Source organism: Oncorhynchus mykiss, chromosome 26 (assembly GCF_013265735.2).
Source record: "Oncorhynchus mykiss isolate Arlee chromosome 26, USDA_OmykA_1.1, whole genome shotgun sequence".
Taxonomy (NCBI): domain Eukaryota; kingdom Metazoa; phylum Chordata; class Actinopteri; order Salmoniformes; family Salmonidae; genus Oncorhynchus; species Oncorhynchus mykiss.
The window spans coordinates 13,021,510-13,043,822 of NC_048590.1; positions in this window are offsets into that span (position 1 = coordinate 13,021,510).

The following is a 22,313-nucleotide window of genomic DNA, read 5'->3' on the forward strand; positions in this document are numbered from 1 at the left end:
ATTAGAATATTATCTGCTATGACTACAAGGTCCGATAGGAATTCAGGGAACTCAGTGAGGAACGCTGTATATGGCCCAGGAGGCCTGTAAACAGTAGCTATAAAAAGTGACTGAGTAGGCTGCATAGATTTCATGACTAGAAGCTCAAAAGACGAAAACGTCATCATTTTTTTATATGACAAGTCATTTTTCCAACAATTTCCAACAATTTTTTACAGAGGGATTTTTTCACTTGTAATTCACTATCACAATTCCAGTGTATCAGAAGTGTAAACACTGCCTTTAAACACTTTGGAAATATCCAGAAATTGATGTCATGGCTTTAGAAGCTTCTGATAGGCTAATTGACATAATTTGAGTCAATTGGAGGTGTACCTGTGGATGTATTTCAAAGGCCTACCTTCAAACTCAGAGCCTCGTTGCGTGACATCATGGGAAAATCAAACGATATCAGCCAAGACCTCAGAAACAAAATTGTAGACCTCCACAAGTCTGGCTCATCCTTGAGAGAAATTTCCAAATGCCTGAAGGTACCACGTTTATCTGCACAAACAATAGTACGCAAGTATAAACACCATGGTAGGACACAGCCGTCATACCGCTCAGGAAGGAGATGCGCTCTGTTTCCTAGAGATGAACGCACATTGGGGCAAAAAGTGCAAATCAATCCCAGATCAACAGCAAAGGACCTTGTGAAGATGCTGGAGGAAACAAGTACAAAATGATCTATATCCAAAGTAAAAATGAGTCCTATATCTACATAACCTGAAAGGCCACTCAGCAAGGAAGAAGACACTGCTCCAAAACTGCCATAAAAATGCCAGACTACGATTTGCAACTGCACATGGGAACAAAGATCGTACTTTTTGGAGAAATGTTCTCTGGTCTGATTAAACAAAATTAGAACTGTTTGGCCATAACGACCATTGTTATGTTTGGAGGGAAAAGGGGGATGCTTGCAAGCCGAAGAACACCATCCCAACCGTCAAGCACGGGGGTGGGAGCATCATGTTTTGGGGGTGCTTTGCTGCAGGAGGGACTGGTATACTTCACAAAATAGATGGCATCATGAGGTAGGAAAATTATGTGGATATATTGAAGCAACATCTCAAGACATCAGTCAGGAAGTTAAAGCTTGGTCGCAAATGGGTCTTCCAAATGGACAATGACCCCAAGCATACTTCCAAAGTTGTGGCAAAATGGCTTAAGAACAACACATTCAAGGTATTGGAGTGACCATCACAAAGCTTGTGGAAGGCTACCCAAAACATTTGACCCAAGTTAAACAATTTAATGGCAATGTTACCAAATACTGATTGAGTGTATGTAAACTTCTGACCTACTGGGAATGTGATGAAATAAATTAAAACTGAAATAAATCACTCTCTCTACTATTATTCTGACCTTTCCCATTCTTAAAATAAAGTGGTGATCCTAACTGACCTAAGACAGGGATGTTTACAAAGATTAAATGTCAGTATTTGTGAAAAACTGAGAATAAATGTATTTGGCTAAGGTGTATGTAAACTTCTGACTTCAACTGTAGATGATAATGATGATGCTAATGCTAATCACAGTATGGATGATAAAGGGAAAGGGAAAGGGGGATACCTAGTCAGTTGTACAACTGAATGCCTTCAGCTGTAGATGATAATGATGATGCTAATGCTAATCACAGTATGGATGATAAAGGGAAAGGGAAAGAGGGATACCTAGTCAGTTGTACAACTGAATGCCTTCAGCTGTAGATGATAATGATGATGCAATGCTAATCACAGTATGGATCATAAAGGGAAAGGGAAAGGGGGATACCTAGTCAGTTGTACAACTGAAGGCCTTCAACTGTAGATGATAATGATGATGCTAATGCTGATCACAGTATGGATGGGAAAGGGAAGGGGGAATACCTAGTCAGTTGTACAACTGAATGCCTTCAACTGAAATATGTATTTCGCATTTAACCCACACAGTGGGTTAACTGCCTTGCTCAGGGGCAGAACGACAGATATTTACCTTGTCTGCTCGGGGAGTCAATCCAGCAACCTTTCAGTAATATTTGTAAAGGGGAAAGTGATGATGACAGCACCCTAAGTAAGTCAAAATAATTGACACACTTCCAAGAAATTGAACTATCCATTTACTTTAACAAGACAGCATATAGTCAACAACAATTCCAACAGTAACCAAATTCTAAGCAGGGGAATGCAATCTGAATTCACTCCCTATTCAGGGTGTCCAATAAATGAGCCGCCCAATCCATTTAGTCTTGATTAACTCTACCACCAATAATTCTCTGCATCTTAGAAGACTTTTCTGCCCCATTCCATGACTGCCTTCCTTTCTGTCTGACGTCTTTCCGCGGAGAAAGAGTTGGGCCATCATTACTTAATTGCTTCATGATTGGGCCGAGAGGCCGTCCCTGAGGGTATCTCCATTGTTTCCTCTGCCAGCCAAGAGTTGCTGAGCCACAGTGTTGGCGTCTGCTAGCTTAATTATCTTTTCCTCCAGCCACTGGTCAGTACCAGCCCACTGGGCAGACACTAGTTGAATCAACGTTGTTTCCATGTAATTTCAATGAAATTACGTTGAACCATGGTGGAATAGATGTTGAATTGACATTTGTACCCAGTGGGAGAGGTCTAATTGATCTCAGAAGGAGGTGGGGCCCACAGACACACATTCTTGTATAACTAACCTTGTGGGGGCACATAATTCAGTCCCAGTCAAAATCCTATTTTTCCTAACTCTAACCCTAACCTTATCCTCGAAACCTAACCCTAACCCTAGCTCAGTGGTACTTATTTCGCGGCCCGCAGGCCGCCCGCGAATCCTTAATTTGCAGCTAGCGCTGATTTTCCTATTTTCCATTCATAATGCATAACAATGATGCAATTTAAATTCACTGTGTTTAATGCAGGCCTGAATCACTTAGTTGAATATATTGTTCCCTTGATGGCAGATAGATGGCAGTATAGCGCAGCTGTTGAACAGAAAGTCTGAAATAGAACGTTTGCCGAAATAGAACACAACTGCTCAGCTACAGCGACCAACACGTGTCAGTTTGCTACTAGCTAATTTTGCAGTCTGGTCGACATGGATCGATTTATTGTAAAAAATAAACATAAATCTATTGACGTTGAAAATCAAGGGGAAGAGCTGGAGAACAACGTGACAGCTATGAACGAACAACCACCGGAGAACCAGGAAAATCAGGAAGATGGCAGCGGGAAAATGCAGCTAGCTAACGTAGCTAACGTGGCTAAGAGGAGTATACAGTCATTTCAAGAAGAACACAAAAAGTACCAAGAGAAATGGACAGACAAGTATTTTTTTGTACTGCATGATGGGCCAAGCTCACTTTGTCTTATTCGCCAGAAGGCAGACAAAATGTTTAAAACGAGCACATTTAGAGTGACGTTTCCAGTCACACCATGCCCACTCTGACAAAACATACCTGCCACAAAGCAACCTCAGAAACAACAAAATAGTTAATCTCAAATGACAACAACAAATGATGGACTGTTGCAGAGAAAACGACAGAGATAACATTGGTTGGATACTTGTGAGAAACAAGAAGGCCATCACAGACGTGGAGATTGTCAAATAATGTTTTTTTGGCCTCAGCCGAAATATTGTATGCTGATTTCACAAACAAGGAAGCTATTTTAAAGCAAATTAAGGGACTGCAGCTCTCAGACTCGACCATAAGATGTGTAGAAGTCATTGGCGAGGACATCGGTAAGCAACTGATTACTGACACATCCGTGGCGCTGTGTTTTAGTATTGCGCTTGACAAAAGCACTGACGTAAGTGACATGACCTAATTATGCGTTTGGGTCCGCTTCCCTCAAAACGAGCCGTTCAGAGAGGAACTTTTATGTTTACTGCCCCTTCAAGGACACGAGGAGAGGATGTTCTGAAAGCTCTTGTAACATTTTTTGCTGATGATAATATTGACTGGTCAAATCTGGCATCTGTGTGCACTGACGGCACCCCAAACATTCGAGGGAAGGAGAAGGGACTCATAGGCCTGGTGAGAGAGGATATTCACGAATTGTGGCTAAACTCAAAGACTGTGACTTACAGAATGTGATGCAGCAAGTCGTGGGCGTGATGAACATTATTATTGCGAGGGCACTGAATCAACGGCAATTCTACGAGTTGCTGGAGGAATAACAGACAGAATACGTTGACTTGATATTTCACAATGAGGTGAGATGGCTGTCTCGTGGCAGAGTTTTGGAAAGATTTCTCTCTCCTCCCTCAAATCCGTGAATTTGTTGCAAGCCAGAGCTGGATGATCCACAGTGGATATTAAACTGTTTAAAAAAAAACTGACATCACCTGCCACCTGAACGTGGTGGATCTCCACCTCCAAAGGAAAGCTAAAACTCCGGACAAAACGCTGGGTCACAGCATTTCAAAATATAATCACCACACTGTTCATAGCTGACAAACAGTTTGTTAATTTCCCAAAACTCAGAGCAGTCACCACATCCAACCCAGACATACTGCAACATTTGAACTATGATGCATTTGTGCGTGTGTTGGAAGAGTGGAAGTTGGAGTTTGATTCAAGGATATCATGGAGTACAAGAAGTTTTCTAACTTCACTGAGAACCCCTTTCATGTGCCAGTGTCATCTCTGACCCCAGTCATCACAGCACTCTGTCCTGACCGTGCTGGAATAGAGAGTGAGATAGTGGAGCTGCAGGCAAATGACACATTGCAAGGTGAACTAAGGTCAGGTGTTACTCACTTCTGGAGCCTTGTGTCAGACACAGAGTATCCACTTCTGAAGCAGTGTGTGACATAATTTTTTGTCAGCACTTATTCATGTGAAGCACCATTTTCAACAATGAACATTGTGAAACAAAAACAGAGAAACAGACTGACCAATGCACACCTGGATTGCCTCAAGATAGCAACAACAGACTATACATTTAGAAGGGACAATTTTGCTCATCCAACTACTGAGGTAACAAACATAAAAGAACAAGTAATTGAGTCAACAGGCTGGCATAATTGCTCATGACTTTCATTTTCAGGGTACATCTTAATGTAACTATCAACCATGGCATCCTGAGGTAATGGTTCTTATACATGTGATGTAGCCTATTTGATGTGTGTATGTATATATTTGTGATGTGGTGTACATCAAATCAATTGCACATTGCTCTGAATTTGCTCTCAATTGATAATTTATAATATTGGAAGGAAAAGTAGAACAAATTAAAGATCTTTGCGGCCCTCTGAATGATTGTCTCAACCCAAAGTGGCCTCCTGACAAAACATTGTAACACTGCCCTAGCTTCTAACCATAACCTAATTCTAACCTTAACCCTAAACTCCTAGAAATAGCATTTGATCTTGTCCCCAGTTGGTCAAATTTTGTTAGTTTACTATTCTTGAAGAGACTTCTGGTCCCCACAAGTATAGTTAAACACGTCCAAACAAACACACACACACACACACAAGGGATGTAGGAACCCACTGGGGAGCCAGGCCCACCCAATCAGATTGAGCAAAACACTTTTAACTTTAATTTGTTCAATATTTTTAACTGCTCTTTACTTGTCAGTGTTCCAAATGGGACATGATTGGCCTTTTTACGTACACATGCTGTAACGGTTCTCGTCCTCCTCTTCTGAGGAGGAGTAGTAAGAAGGATCGGAGGACCAATGCGCAGCATGCTAAGTGTCCATATTGTATTTATTATATGAACACAAAACAAAAAACAACGAGAACGAAACGAAACAGTCCTGAAATACAAAACACAGAACAGAAAATAATCACCTACGAAACACAGGTGAAAGAAGGCTACCTAAGTATGATTCTCAGAGACAACTAACGACACCTGCCTCTGATTGAGAACTATACCAGGCCAAACGCAAAACACAACATAAAAAAACAGACTGCCCACCCCAACTCACGCCCTGACCAAACTAAAACAGAGACATAATAAACATAATAGACATAATAAAGACATAGACATAATAAAATAACTAAGGTCAGAACGTGACACATGCAAGCACCATCAGATAGAATTCATAGCAAGCAGTGCTAGTCAGATTTGATGAAATATAACAGAACAGATTAACTGGAATGACATTCATTCTAACGGGATGGGTTGCCAAAAAGAACTAACTGAAAGCCACAACCCCAATAAGCCACGAATATGACTGCATTGAGGAATATACAGTATCACTGTGCTTTTATGGCTATATGCACCATGCCGTGCCTATTTAATTTGTTCATTTAGCAATCAAGGTATCTCATAATCCAGTGCCTTTATCGCAGTCAACATACTTATATTTGAGCTTATTTAGCTTTAAAAATGCTACATTTTCTCTCAGCCTCATGGCAAAATGTGTAGAATAGCATGAGATGAGCTATACAACTGCAACTTTTTCACTGGTGTAAAGTACTTAAGTAAAAATACTAGTGATGCATCGATATTACATTTTTAACCGAAAGCGATATCCGATATTTTCCTTGCAAAATAAAAACCGATACTGATAACCGATATAAACATTTTCTGTTGCCTTTTATGCCTTCTAGTACAGTTAAATAGTTAACACACACACATGGACACAGCGGTCTAAGGCACTGCATCTCAGTGCAAGAAGCGTCACGACAGTCCCTGGTTCGAATCCAAGCTGTATCACATCCGACCATGATTGGGAGTCCCATAGGGTGGCGCACAATTGGCCCAGCGTCATCCAGGTTTGGCTGGGGTAGGCTGTCATTGTAAATAAGAATTTGTTCTTAAACTGACTTGCCTAGTTAAATAAAGGTTCAAGTAAAACATTTTTTTGCAGAAATCTCTGTATTGTTAAAGCCGATGGCCATACAGCATATATGGCAACACAGCCTCCACAGAAGTCAAGGCATTCATGCTTCACAGAGCAGATTGGAGCAGAGCTGTTGTGAAGGAAGTTGTCAAGGAAGTAAGTTTGTTTATACATAACGTAACGCCCCCACCTACCGTCAACTAATCATGTTAATTTAGAGCTATACGGAGCCATCCGCATTGTTCCGAAATTTGGGAGGCGCATGGTATAGCTGTACGGAGCTCGATTTGGCCTCTGCAAGCCTTCAGGAGCTCTGCAATTGCGTCACACGTACGGAGTCTCCAGACTGCATTGTCGGATCAAGCATGAATCACGTTTTAACCACGGCAAATCAGGTTTTTAGAAAATCTGGAAAAGCAGCCACTCCATTTTTTTTTTATTGATTGATTGATTGATTATGAATGAACAAAGCAACAGACTTCAGTGAGCAGAATTTAATTCACCTCTCTTCCCTAACTCTCGCTCCTCTATGTGTGTGTGAATCTTTTTGTGTGTGCGTCAGTGGCATAGCCAGAAATTCAGGTGGGCCCTGGGGGGAGAGACAGCTAACTTCTTGAAATTGTACAAATTTTGCCATGGGGCAAAGAGAAAATGTGCAGTTTTATAGCTAATCTCATGCTATTCTACAGTAAAACTGCAAAAGCCAATCCATTTACAAGTGAAGCATTTGTGTTTAGTGAGTCGGCAGATCAGAGGCAGTAGGGATGACCAGGGATGTTCTCTTGCTAAGTGCATGAATTGGACCATTTTCCTCTCCTGATAAGCATTCAAAATTGAATGAGTACCTTTGGGTGTCATGGAAAATGTATGGAGTAAAAAGTGCATTAAAAGTAAGTTGTCAAAAACATAATATTGTACTTTAAAGTATTTTTTAGGAACGCACAATATATATCGGTGAACATATCGGATGTCTAGTTTAACGGCGATGTGCAAAACAGTCAAGCTGACGTGCATACCACACATTGCGCTACACGTGCAACACAGCATTCCTAACCTAGCCCATATGGCTGCTGTGTGGATCGAGCAGTCAACAAGTCAAGCAGTCATTTGAAAAATGAAGACAATTTTTGGTTTACCTTCAAAATAAAAGTATGCCATTGACCGTGATGCAAATGAATAGAAATAGTAGAATTATGCCATACTTTTATTTTGAAGGCTAACCGCAAAGTCCACTGTTGTGGCTAATCCTTATTGTGGCTAGCTTCACATAGATGGGTCCGACCACCATTAATCAAAGAACTGTCTTATAAATTTGGGTTATTTTAGATGACACCTAGCTATATAGTTAGCTAGCTAACTATAGCTACTGAAAGAGATTATGTTGTTTTGCTAAGTTTTTTGGGAAGAACATTGTTTGCATCCATGAGCTAGATGGCTTTTTTTTTACCACCACCACGCGAGACAACTTTACCAGCATCATAGCATACGTATCTATGAATCGGTGTGACATATGAAATACGACTGATAGTGTAATCAATGTGTAATAACTATGTAAAAAATGTATGAACAAGTTAAATTATTATGTGACGCACAGTCATATTCAGGTCCTGATTGGTCAACAAGCTTAATTGACACGTCTAATAGTGTTAAATAGTATATTTTTTTGACATGCAAAGACCAAACGACATTCCATAGAAATCCTGATTGAGAATGAAACTACTGAACAAATGAACAACAAAACAGCACAGCAAGTAAGTGAAAGAAATAGGTTTTGATTATGTTTTACTGGTAATGGGGACGTACGTAAATGCCAACAAAATTACTTTTTGATCAGTGTGGTGTGCATGTGTGTGTGTGTGTAACCTTTATTTAACTAGGCAAGCAACAGCATTGCTTGCTGTTTGGGGTTTTAGGCTGGGTTTCTGTACAGCACTTTGAGATATCAGCTGATGTACGAAGGGCTATATAAATACATTTGATTTGATTTGATTTGAGTTAAGAACAAATTCTTATTTACAGTGACGGCCTACACCGGCCAAACCCGGGGGCCAATTGTGTGCTGCCCTATGGGACTCCCAATCACGGCCGGTTGTGATACAGCCTGGAATCAAACCAGGGTGTCTGTAGTGACACTGAAATGCAGTGACTTATACCACTGCGCCACTCGGGAGCCCAAAATGTGCATGATTGTCTTTTATGTAGCTGCTGCCTACGTAGTCCCCCTCCTATCAGCGATGAATGCCTTTGGCTGGTGTAGCTTACAAACTTTATGTTGTACCAAATGGACATGGTTGACATGTTACATGACTTTGATTCGAACTATTGCATTCCATGCCTAAGCATAAGTGCGATGTCATGTTATTTTTTTAGGAGGGGAGTTAGGCTGCATGTAGCTATTTAGCCTACATGTTGTACACAAAAGACATGATCAACATGTTTTGTACAAACCCCAAAACTCAAGTGGGGAGTTACATGCAGCTATCTAGGCAGCATATCAAACACAAGAAAGACACCGACAAGACATCGTCATTGCAAACATTGGCTAAGCAGGAGGCAGACAGGCAGTCAAATTAGTGTTATTTTTCAGCAACTCTGGCTAGTGGCTACAATATGGCTGGGTTTTTATTTCAGCTGTTCAGAAATGAGGCAGTGACATAAGCTACATCATCATGGTTCAGAAGAGGTTGAGTAATGAGATAAATGTGAAGGGAGTGTAATGTGAGCAGCAGCCATGTAGAAAAAAGTGTGTGCGTAAAATATGACCTGAGCAGAAGCTATCCGGATCCGTAGCTTTGAGAAAAAAGTTTCCAAAGGGGTGGGGCGGGGGGTCGAAACTCCGTATTCTCAGCCCCGGCCCAAAAAAAAAGAGACCATGACAGAATTTTTTTTTTGCATATTTAGTTGTTTTTGTAACGTATTCGCTGGGAGTCAGGGAGCAGATGCAGAAGGTGAGTATAATAATAGTAAAAGGCAGATAAACAAAACAGGAGACGCATACTGAACAAGACAAAACCCATACTGCCTGATGACTGAGGCTACTGAGGGCTAAATAAAGGGAGAGTAATTAAAGTGATGAGGTCCAGGTGTGCGTAATGATGGTGCCAGGACCAGTGGTTAGTAGACCAGCAATGTCGAGCGGGAGTAGGCGTGACAGTTTTCAACTCACTGAACTGTTTTCACTTCATTCTTTTTGGGAAAATGTTTTAACACATTCAGTACTTTCTTTGTTTTTCCCTTCTCCTCTCAGCTGGAGCATGTACTGTGAAAAGCGCCCACGTAGTAAGTGGAAAGTACAGCGGAGGAGAAATGGGAAAACACTTTAGGGGGGTGATTTTCATTATTTTAGGCAATGCACACAAGGGAGAGCATTCTAAAGTGCTGGTTTCTTTCAGCCTGTCTGTGTCCCAAATGGCACTACTTTTAGTAGTAGTGCACTATATAGGGAATAGGGTGCCATTTGGGATGCAAGCCAATGTGTGGAGCTTTTTAAGATGTCAAAGTGTGACTCCCACAAGAACGTGTGTCATTAATAGGGTTGCTAACAGTTTGGGGAATGTTCCTCCTTTGCCTTGTTACAAATCACCAGGGCCTGTATTCAATGAGCCTCTCGGAGTAGGATTAATTTTTACAAATACTACCAGAAATACCCTAATCTCAGCCTTATACTATCTATTTGATAGTTTGTCTGTATGTATTGATATGTGACTTTAAAAAAAAAATGATGTAGTTCTGTCCATGAGCTGTTCTTGTCTATTAATGTTCTGTATAATGTAATGTGTCATGTTTTGTGTGGACCCAAGGAAGAGTAATGGTGATCCTAATAAAATACCCCCAAAATACCAAATATCTGTAGTCTCTTTCTCTAAGGCTGTGACTGTCAATACAATCCCATAATGCTAACTTAATTTAAGCCAGTTTGCTACAGCAGGAAAATAATCCTGCAGCAACAGGAAATATGAATTATTTTGTGTATTATAATTAAATTAACATTTTGTAGATACATTTTTCGAAGTGGAAGTTACAAACTTTAGAAACCTTTTAAACTCAAATACACTACAAGTTTGCATTTCCTGCAACAAAAGAGTGATCAAATGAGATCCTACATTTGTATACATCAGTGGCGGTCGGTGTCGTTTAAGATGAGGGAGGATTTGTAATATTTTTTTATGAGCACTAACATTTTCCCTGTACCCATCATGAGGTGGCTACAACAACCTGGCCTATGAATTAAAGTTTACAATGTAGGTGCACTGGTCGAGAGAATTTTGAGTAATCAAGGTGACAGATAGTGACACACTCTGGCCTGCATATCACAGATCTAGGGTTTAATCATTAGTCCAACAGTTTCAAATTAGAGTTTCTATTGTTTATGTTTATCCCTGTTTCGTTTGCTTCCGTTTAAGAAACGTTTTTTCAACAGAGTCGGTGGAATGAATACACCCCTATATCACACGCAAACACAGTTCACTTTCATACCGGCCACATAAAAACAGCATGATCACTTTGCAAGTTGTATATATAATTCCTTCTCGCAACTATCTACACGCTCTCCTCCTCTCACCTTTTCCCTTCGCTTGTGGACTTCAGTGCCCAACACAACAGCTGTCTGTAACCAGGCGAAAAAACCTTTCCAAGCCAAACCTTCATATCATGACCGCTAATCGCTACACACAGCCTACATCGTTGTCATGTTATAGTCAATTAGAACTACTAGAACTAACGCGTTAGTAAACCCGCTACAATCATGCAATACAGTGTACAGTCAGAAAACAGTTTAGCAGTTACACCGGACGCCCCGGTGACAATAAATAAATAAAACCAAAAGCTTACCTGGACTTGGAAGTGTTCCAGTTTTGGATAGTCATAGCCAGCTAACTAGCTAGCATAGCATCCCTCTCTAGCTGTGTTGGTCAGAGTATGGATATAGTTTGTGTGCCAAAAGTTCCCGGATGTCGTACTAAATTCGCCAAAATACAAAGTATACATTCAGTGGACACTATTTCTGTACTTTTAGGGCCCATAATGCAATTAATTTAATGGGCATTTTCAGATTTGAAGAAAATGGCGGAAAATATGCAGCCGAAGTCTGACGAGAGCAGATGCAAATTCATTGCTTTAACTAATTATGAGAAATGTTATGAAAATGTGGAGCAAATAATAAAGTAATGACTTTTCAAACAAGTTACATGTTATGTTGGCTGACAATTTGTTAGCTATGCTTTCCTTACGAACCGCATCCCAGTACAGCAGTATGTACCGGGTATGTTAGCTAGTTACCAAACTATAGTTGGCTACTCGAACTTGCCAGGCAGTATATTAACTATCTGCTATCTAACTATCTACCCAACATTTATTAACTTGATTATTCACATCATTCTTAACTAAGTGGTATAGTCATTGTGCGTTTCAATGGACATTGTTAATTCTGGCGATCTACTCCGATTTCAGAGCACTCTCTCGCAGAATAAATTATGAATTTATAAACACTCAACACCCGTGGAATATGGCCGGGGTCAGTAAACATTGGCCCAAAAAATGCATAATTAAATTATTGCCAGCAGCACAGTTACAGTCACCAATGCTCTGGATAACACGAAAACAGCCTAACCAGCTAACTAGGGCGTGTAAAATGGTCAGAGTGAGGTGTTCTCTCATTTGTGTCTGGAAGTAGCTAGCCAACGTTAACCAGTTAGCTTGGGGGCTTGACTGCGCCCTTGATTTCCAAACACCCAGAGCGCACTCTGACACTCCAGATTGAAATTACGAACACACCTGAAATCGTAAAATGTTTAGCTAGTCATTTGTTATACTAAGAAGCTAGCAAGAGGCTGCATAGCAACAGCATCAACTTCCGATACACAGGCGAAGCTCTAGTACGCTCAACTGAATTGTTTTTATTTATTTATTTGAAACGATACAGTTCATTTCCAGTATACAACAATTAACTAATAGTATTTAGTATGTAGTATATACTCATTAAGTATGTTGCATACAGTATGTTAGTATGGGTATTCGAACACAGCCTCTGATTCTGCCAGGTGTTTGAGTAAGCTAGACTAGCTAGCTGCATAAGCAGTTTCACCGACGGGCCCAGTGGCAATAAATTAACAAAATCAAAAGCTAACCTTGACTTGGAAGAGTTCCAGTGTTGGATGGCCATAGCCAGCTAGCTAACATAGCATCCCTCTCTGTGGTTTGAGTAGGCTAAACTAGTTAGATGCATTTGCTAGGTAAGTGAAAGTGAAAATAAAAATAAATACAACCAAACATAGCTAGTGTTTTCGCTCTCTCTCTCCGATAGGTTGGAGGACGTCCTCTGGAAGTTATAATTACTTTTGAAGTCTGGAAGGGGTGAGAACCATGAGCCTCCTAGGCTTTGTATTGAAGTCAATCCTCCAGAGGAGGACAGAAGTTAGCTATCCTCCAGCTACACCATGATGCTACCCTACAGTGGTGCTGAGGCTACAGAAGACATTCATTGAAAAACAGTCTGGCCTCCATCATTCATGGACAGACACATGATATTTAGCAACATTGATTGGACTAAATAGTTTTCGGTGTTTTAAACTAAGCATATATAGCCTTGTTGTTTAGCCTGGTTGAAATGGTGCTGGAATAGCAGAGGCAGTGCTCCTGTTGTTTTTGTGCTGACTTGTGTTAGCCTTTATATGAGCCTATAATATAAACTCTAACGCAAAAGGTACCGTTTACTTGAATTTTAATCATGTCAGCATGATGTAAGTTTACAATATGCAGTTTACAATATGTTTTGTTTGTTTTTCTTCCTCTCCACCAGTCCACTTAAACTTTTCTTATTTATTTCCCATGGGCTTCACCCTACTACCCCCTAGTGGCTGGAATACAAATATTAAGCCTCTTACAACACCCCACTGCAAAAATGTAAAGTTGTCCCAAACATTTCACTGCCCCCAAAACAAACACAGAGGACATAAGTACTGGTCAGAAGAACACCTGAAAAAAATTTACTAACACCCATATAACTATATAGACATGTACGGTCTATATGGGCAAAGACTCAACCCCTACTCCCCATTATCACACTATGATTAGTAAAGGTAAAAAATATATATATATATTTCTTAGCATCTCTAGTTAGTATCCTGATACGAGCTAGGTTAGAATGTCTCTGGGCCTCCTCTGCCAGAATGAAAGGCGGGGTAAGGTCATTGGTGACCCCAATGAATCCGTGTCCACTTCATCATGGGATGTTTGAGTCTCTGAGCCCTCAGCTGTTTCCATATTTCCCCCTGTCCTCCCGTGGGGTTTCCCTGAAGACAGGCTGGCTGGCACTCCTTCACAGTGAAGTTTGACCCTGTTCCTCACTATTATCTGAAATGAGCTGTGTGATCTGATACTAGCTGTGTGCTACTCTGTCTGCTCTCTTCATCCCTCGTGGCCTGTTGATGAATACTGGATAAGAATCCTCATCTGAGCTCTCAGACTCAGCGCTCTCTGCATTTTGCTGCTTTTGCTGGGGTGGTTCCCTTCTCCACAGACCTCTACGTGGTGCTTGAACTGGTTCCTCAAATGGTAGGGAATTACATAATATGAGCATATTGCGATACAGAACCCGGGCCCTGCCTGTACCCCTCTCGGGGCTGACCTCATAGACAGGGCTGTCATCACCTTTCCTGGTTACCACCACATAAATGTAGTCCTCACAGTGTGATCTTTCCTTTTCATGATCTAAAACTGTTAACCATGAGTTTCCTCCCAAACTATCAAGTATTTCCTGTATACGGGGTATGGGATGCCTGTCCAGAACAGTCTTCTTTTTCAATCCTCTGTAATCAACACAAAATCTTAAATGCCCATCCTTTTTCCGAGCACAGACCAGAGGTGATGCGTATGATGAAGTTGACTTCCTGATGAAGTTTTTGTTCAGGAGCCCCTAAAGGTGGCTTTTCAACTCAGCACACAAGGGGCGTGGCACACCGTTGTATCTCTCTGCCACTGGTATGTTATCAGTCAATGTTATCTCCATTTGGAGATTTTTAATGCACCCTATGCCAATGTCATCTTTGGCAAAAATGGCTGATTCCTCTCTGAGCATCTGTTTGACTAATTCTTATGTTCTTAGCTCAAGTGCTGTAGAGGTGGGTCCCACCACTCTATGTGACCGGTGTCAGGGCCAGGCTCATGTAGCTCATGAACCTGTGCTACATTAACCTTTTCTCCACTGGGCATAGGAACCGGTTGACACGCTACCACTCTCTGTAATGTGTCTATCACTGTTTGTCTGGGTAAGGTAATGTCATGTTTGGTAGTATTCACTACTGCAATGTCAACTTTTCGAGATGGGTGTTTTGATGTTTTCATGACCTGACTTTGCAGGTCCATGCCCCAGATCACTCTCATGTCCGGTTCAAATAACACAATTTCATAATTGAAAGGGGCCTCTCTTGAGATACAGGGACAAATCCATTTTGTTTGTCCACCTGACAATGTCACGTCTGTCTGCTGTAAGCAAGCATTCCTCCGTGTACTCTGAGTGCTGAAGCAAATTGAGTAGTCTTTTCCTTGCCCTGTCCTAGTTCAAGACCAGACACCACAGGCAAAAATGTTGATTTTGCCTCCATCTGTCAATTTTCAGATTCTGGAATATTTTGCAACTATATCTTCCATACTTTCATGAAATGTAAAACTAAATCAGCAATAATATATATAAATACTTGATTTGTATCATTTTTTCCCCATCTCCTTCATCTACACATACCATAACTTTTGTTCTTGTTAGCATGTTTCATGTAGAACTTCAACCACTATTTTTTTAAACTCTCCATTTTGAATCATATATCAACCAAAAGCTTGTTTTCCGGTGGATATCGTTAGCTAGTCCATACATGGCTATATCCTTTGTAGACGTAGTGCTTCGTGCTGAAAGATGAGTCATTTCCTGACATCCAATTGGTTACTGGCATTTAAAGGCCCTTTCAGGCAACCTGATTGGTTAAAATGCCTCACGCGCAGCACTTCCTTGTTAGAAAATATCTCCCACGAATAATCCGCGTAAAGAGAAACAAAATGAGAAAATCTCAAATATACCTACAGTATGTGAAAAAAATAGGCGATCTCAGTTAGCCAATGCGGCAGCAGCTCGTTGAGATGCAAATTAATTGAGATGACGATGACAGCTAGCAGCGATCAACCAGACAGCAGCCAGCCAGCAGCCAGCCAGCTAGCCAACAGTGGCTTTTATTCCACATGTCACAAATAAACACATTTATACATGATTTGATTTACCCTAAGTGTCTAAACACTGGACTGAATATCACCATAGACCCCATCAACCAGGGATTCTGTAATTCTGTCATGATAGAATGTGCACACTGTGAAGGTGATCGTGATGCATTTAGGAGGAGTGTTTACACTTCCTCCAGAATGCAGGAGTGCTCCAGGGGAGATGTGGCATTAGATATAAGTGAGGATGGTTACGTTACAGCCTTATTATAAAGTGGTAAAGTTTCAGTCTGATGAGAGTAAAGAAAAAATATATATCCCTATTAGGCTGTGGTGCCTGGCCTTAAGTGCATTTCTTAACATCTTTACTGTGTACATCAGCTCGGAGGGCTCTTTGTTACTTTTTGTTTTTACTATTTCTTCAATAGCCAAAAATCCAATGATTGGTTTCTTCAGTCTTTCATTTGTAATTAATATAGGAACTCTCAATTATTTTCTTGCAATGACATCAGCTTTGGGATCAAGCAAACTAAAACAAATGTCCATCCAACCCAGAAAGGGAATTTCAGTGCCATTGGCTGCCCTCAGATCCAGTTTCTCTGTATCGCCCATGATTCCTGCCAATGCTCTAATTTGTGTGTCTGTCAAATGCCGTCTTCCCAATTTCTCACTCATGATGGATAACTGAGCCCCTGTGTCCCATACTTTTTGCGTCTTTACGCACTCCATATAACACCACACTTTACATTTTTTACCAATGAGCTGTGCTATATTACAATGTCCTGTAGTAGCTGGGGTAGTTGGCCCCCACTCTCTCTGTGTCATGGGACAAGGGGAGTTGTGGTCAGTCTTGTGAGCAGTCTTACATGTAGGTTGGTGCTGTTTCCAATGATCCTGTTGGCAAACTTTGGAACAATAGGCAGATTTATGACACAATGAACACAACTTCAACTCTGAGCCACTGCAAAACTGGATGGAGCTAGATGTATCTCAGGTTATTCCCAGTTCCATGGTTGTGACCCTCAGGTGTTTCACGTTGCCCCTGATCCTACATCTGACTGCCCAACGGCTATCACTGCCACATGTGTAGCAATGCTGGCAAGTCTGTCACCAGTCTAATAACTTTTGCATTTTCTTTTCTCTCTGTTGGTTGGAGTTATTTTTCTGTTGGAGTGATTCCTAACTGAACTGTAACTGAACTGTCACCTGCACTGACAGTACTAATGATACTACCTGACAGGTCAGTTCTTTGATTGCTTCATTACTTACATAAATTTTACTCGGGAGGGGGTTTATATTTTATTTTTTTTCGGACTGGGGGCTCTACCTGTGCACATTCCTCTCTGCTCTCCCCGTTATCCTCACCTCTGTACTGCTCTCACTCCTGTGGGTGTGAACTTATTTGAAAACTTATGCGTTCACTTTCATTTCCCTGGGAAATTTGCATATTCTCAAGCAACAGTTCACTGTTGTTAATCAGTGGTGGAAAAAGTACTAAATTGTCGAACTTGAGTAAAAGAAAAGACACCTTAATAGAAAAATAAAAGTGAAAGTAAAAGTGATAGTCACCCAGTAAAATCCGACTTGAGTAAACGTATAAAAGTATTTGGTTTGAAGTCGGAAGTTTACATACACTTAGGTTGGAATCATTAAAACTCGCTTTTAAACCACTCCACAAAAGTCTTGTTAACAAACTATAGTTTTGGCAAGTTGGTTAGGACACTACTTTGTGCATGCCACAAGTCATTTATCCAACAATTGTTTTCAGAAAGATTATTTCAGTTATTCACTGTATCACAATTCCAGTGGGTCAGAAGTTTACATACATTAAGTTGACTGTGCCAGCTCGGAAAATTTCAGATAATTATGTCATGGCTTTACTTCAAACTCAGTGCCTCTTTGCTTGACATCATGAGAAAATCAAAAGAAATCAGCCAAGACCTCAGAAACAACATTGTAGACCTCCACAAGTCTGGTTCATCCTTGAGAGCAATTTCCAAATGCCTGAAGGTACCACGTTCATCTGTACAAACAATAAAATACAAGTATAAACACCATGGGACCACGCAGCTGTCATTCCTCTCAGGAAGGAAACGCGTTCTGTCTCCTAGAGATGAACACACTTTGGTACGAAAAGTGCAAATCACTCCCAGAACAACAGCAAAGGATCTTGTGAAGATGCTGGAGGTAACAGGTACAAAAGTATATATATCTACAGTAAAACAAGACCTATATTGACATAACCTGAAAGGCCGCTCAGCAAGGAAGAAGCCACTGCTACAAAACCGCCATAAAAAAGCCAGACTACGGTTTGCAACTGAACATGGGGACAAAGATTGTACTTTTTGGAGAAATTTCCTCTGGTCTGATGAAACAAAAATGGAACTACTGTTTGGCCATAATGACCATCGTTATGTTTAGAGGGAGGCTTGCAAGCTGAAGAACACCATCCCAACCGTCAAGCACGGGGGTGGCAGCATCATGTTGTTGGGGTGCTTTGCTGCAGGAGGGACTGGTGCACTTCACAAAATAGATGGCATCAGTAGGCAGGAAAATTATGTGGATATATTTAAGCCACATCTCAAGACGTCAGTCAGGAAGTTAAAGCTTGGTCGCAAATGGGTCTTCCAAATGGACAATGACCCCAAACGTACTTCCAAAGTTGTGGCAAAATGGCTTAAGGACAACACATTCAAGGTATTGGAGTGGCCATCACAAAGCCCTGACCTCAATCCTATAGAAATATTTGTGGGCAGAACTGAAAGAGCGTGTACGAGCAAGAAGGCCTACAAACCTTACTCAGTTACACCAGCTCTTTCAGGAGGAATGGGCCAAAATTCACCTAACTTATTGTGGGAAGCTTGTAGAACGCTACCCGAAACATTTGAGCCAAGTTAAAAAGTTCAAAGGCAATGCTACCAAATGGGTGTATGTAAACTTCTGACCCACTGAGAATGTGATGAAAGAAATAAAAGCTGAAATAAATCATTCTCTCTACTATTATTCTGACATTTCACATTCTTAAAATAAAGTGGTGATCCTAAAAGACCTAAGACTGAGAATTTTTACTAGGATTAAATGTCAGGAATTGTGAAAAACTGAGTTTAGATATATTTGGCTAAGGTGTATGTAAACTTCCGACTTCAACTGCACTTCATCATCAAAAGTAAATGTAATTGCTAAAATCTACTTAAGAATCAAAGTAAAAGTATAAATCATTTAAAATTCCTTATATTAAGCTAAATTATTTTAATTACGAATAGCCATGGGGCACACTCCAACACTCAGACATAATTTTTATTTGAAGTATGTGTTTAGTGAGTCCACCAGATCAGGGGCAGTAGGGATGACCAGGACTGTTCTGATATGTGTGTGACTTAGACCATTTTCCTGTCCTGTTCTTTTGGGTGTCAGGGAAAATGTATGGAGTAGAAAGTACAGAAAGTTGTCAGACCCCTTGATTTTTTCCACATTTTGTTACGTTACAGCCTTTTTAAGAAATGGATTAAATAAATTAAAAATCCTGATCAATCTACGCACAGTACCCCATAATGACAAAGCCAAAATAGATCTAAAAATATATATTTTTAGAAAGAAAAAAAATCAGAAATACCTGATTAACATTAGTATTCAGACCCTTTGCTATGAGACTCGAAATTGAGCTCAGATGCATCCTGTTTCTATTGATCATCCTTGTGATGTTTCTACAACTTGATTGGAGTCCACCTGTGGTTAATTCAATTGAATGGACATGATTTGGAAAGGCCCACAGCTACAGTATCTATATAAGGTCCCACAGTTGACAGTGCATGTCGGGGAAAAAGCCAAACCATGACGTCGAAGGAATTGTCCGTAGAGCTCCGGGACAGGATTGTGTCGAGGCACAGATCTGGGGAAGGGTACCAAAACATTTTTGTAGCATTGAAGGTCCCCAAGAACACAGTAGCCTCCATCATTCTTAAATGGAAGAAGTTCGGAACCATCAAGACACTTCCTAGAGCTGTCCGCCCTGCCAAATTGAGCAATTGGGGACAGAGCTCTAGAGTTTCTCTGTGGAGATGGGAGAACCTTCCAGAAGGACAACCATCTCTGCAGCACTCTACCAATCAGACCTTTATGGTAGAGTGGCCAGATGGAAGCCACTCCTCAGTAAAAGGCACATGACAGCCCACTTGGATTTGCCAAAAGGCACCTAAAATACTCAGACCATGAGAAACAAGATTCTCTGGTCTGATGAAACCAAGATTGAACTCTTTCACCTGAAAACCAAGCCTCATGTCTGGAGGAAACCTGGCAACATCCCTACGGTGAATCATGTTGTGGGCAGCATCATGCCGTGGGGATGTTTTTCAGTGGTAGGGGCTGGGAGACTAGTCTGGATCAAGGGTAAGATGAATGGAGCAAAGTACAGAGAGATCCTTGATGAAGGTCCTTGGGGAAGATCCTTGATGGAGGTCTGAGGTCCTGGTACAGAGTGCTCAGGACCTCAGACAAGGGGAAGGTTCACCATCCAACAGGACAATGACCTTAAGCACACAGCCAAGACAATGCAGGAGTGGCTTCGGGACAAGTCTCTGAATGTTCTTGAGAGGCCCAGACTTGAACTCGATCGAACATCTCTGGAGAGACCTGAAAATAGCTGTGCAGCGACACTCCCCAGCCCACCTGCCAGAGCTTGAGAGGATCTGCAGAGAAGAATGGGAGAAACTCCCCAAATACAGTTGTAGCATCATACCCAGGAAGACTTGAGGCTGTAATCACTGCAAAAGGTGCTTCAAAAAAGTGCTGTGTAAAGGGTCTGAATACATATGCAAATGTGATAATTCAATGTTGTATTTTTTTAAATAAATTGTCTAAAACCTGTTTTTGCTTTGTCCATTACGGGGTATGTGTGTAGATTGCTGAGAAAATAAACTATTGAATCAGTAACTTATGTCAAGGGGTCTGAATACTTTCTGAATGCACTGTACATCATAAGTTGTCAAAAATATAAATAGTAATGTACAAATAACCCAAACATCTACTTAAGTTGTATTTTTACTTATTAATTAATTAAGCACTTTACACCACTTGTGTTAATATTCTGGAGATGCACTCTCATCTCTGCCCTGATGTTATCACTTGTTAATACAAAAACAATAGCCTGCAGATATGGCTCTTGACTGTGCCATATTTCAGTCCTGATTGAGCACAAACGTTTTCTGTCTCAGGTCGAAGACTCCGACTAGGAATTCCAAGGAAGACTCTCCCGGCTCTTGTGTTGCCTTCGTCAACTTGTGATACAGTTCAGTGGTGTCATTGTCTGCATAATGTCATCTTAAGTCCTGGGCTCACAGCTCTGATTACTGCATCTATGATGTCTATTTCACTGTATCCTTTTCTCAGTCCATTTTCAATCTGATGTTCTAGGCTGCTGAAGCTGAGCTTATCTTTCTGATTCGGATCTGTCCATGGATTTTAAAGTCTTTCTGACTGGCCATACTCCATTCCACTCTCTCTCTGTGGTGTGTGCCTTTCTGGAGCTGGGCCAAACTCTCTGCTGGGCTGCCCCTACCTCCTATTTTCGTCCAGCTCCTGTCTCTCTGCTGGGTTCGCTGTCCACTTGCGTCGTTGGTGCCGTCTTTCAGTTGAAGCAGCCAAGACCTCCTCTGATTCTATTAAATCCTCAGAATAGTCTTGAATCAGTTTGCACCGCAATGCGTGATGGCTCTTTCCTTTTCCTTCAGAGTCATCCATACCTCCTATTCCACAATGTACACAAAGGTGCCTGAAATTGTCCTCAGTTAAAGTTCATAGACTCTGTTTGATTTCATCCAACAATGTTTCCCTCTCTTGACTCACATTGTCCTACTCACGTGGCAACAACTACAATGCAGGCAATGGCAAGATAGTTTGGTGGTTAGCCTGCTAATATTAGCTAGCTACTCTCCGTTCAAGGAATAAAGGTTGGGTGCTCACGTGAAAATAAATCTCAACAGTGCCTCCACATTTGTTATCCTTTCTATGAGCCTATAAGATAAACTCCAACGCGAAAGGTACTGTTTACTTGAATTTTACAGATTTTTTTTTACATAATTTTGGTTCATTTTTCTTCTTCTCCCACAGTACACTTACATTATTCATCTTTATTTCCTATGGGCTTCATCCGAGTACCCCCTAGTGGCTGGAATACAACGGTATTAAGCTCCTTACACTTGCGGTGACTCCGTGGTTCTAAATCAGTCGTTTTTTTGTAAACTGTCAAACATTAACCATGCTGCATGTCATATAACTTTTTTGTTACAATATTTGCTTTGTGGACTTCATCGGACAGATGTT